The sequence below is a fragment of the Limulus polyphemus genome, unplaced genomic scaffold (assembly GCF_000517525.1).
Source record: "Limulus polyphemus unplaced genomic scaffold, Limulus_polyphemus-2.1.2 Scaffold1569, whole genome shotgun sequence".
NCBI lineage: Eukaryota > Metazoa > Arthropoda > Merostomata > Xiphosura > Limulidae > Limulus > Limulus polyphemus.
In genome coordinates, this window is record NW_013667179.1 from 29,356 (window position 1) to 30,313 (window position 958).

Genomic DNA, 958 nt, shown 5'->3' on the forward strand with positions numbered 1-958 from the left:
AAATAAATCAACAATCCACAAAGTTGTTTAAACACTAAAACTGAAAAAAAAACAATCCACAAAGTTGTTTAAACACCAAAACTAAGAAACAACAATCCACAAAAATTGTTTAAACACCAAAACTAAAATAAATCAACAATCCACAAAGTTGTTTAAACACTAAAACTAAAGAAACAACAAATCATAATGTTGTTTAAACACCAAAACTAAAAAAACAACAAACCACAAAAATTGTTTAAACACCCAAAAAAGTAAAAAAATACAATCCGCAAAAATTGTCTAAACATCAAAATTAAAAACAAAACAACAATCCACAAAGTTGTTTAAACACCAAAATAATCAACAAAAAGTATTTAAACACCAAAACTAAAAAACAAGAATCAATAAAGTTATAACCTTTTAAGGTTGTCAAGATTCATAAGGTCAATTATATCGTGAAGGTCAACGATATCTTGCAGTAGGTCATCTGTTTTGTTACGTTGTGAAGTATTAGATGAATCTTATTAAATCTAGTCTAGAGTGTTCAACTTAATCATACATTTGTCGTCCAAATATACTTCAAGGTACATCCAACCGCAATTAAACCTGAGTTGAGATAAAAAAAAACAACAACAACACAGAAGTTACGTTTTGCATTGCTTAATGACGAGGCTTAAAAAAAGTATTGTTGCATAATAATACATTTTCTCTGGTTACATATATCTCAAGCTTTATCATCAGGCCCGGCATGGCCAGGTGGTTAGGGCGCTCGACTCGCAAGATGAGGGTCGCGGGTTCGAATCCTCGTCACACCAAACATTCTCGCCCTTTCAGCCGTAGGGGGCGTTATAAAGTTACGGTCAATCCCACTATTCGTTGGTAAAAGAGTAGCCCAAGAGATGGCGGCGGGTGGTGATGACTAGCTGCCTTCCCTCTAGTCTTACGCTGCAAAATTAGGGACGGCTAGCGCAGATAGAGC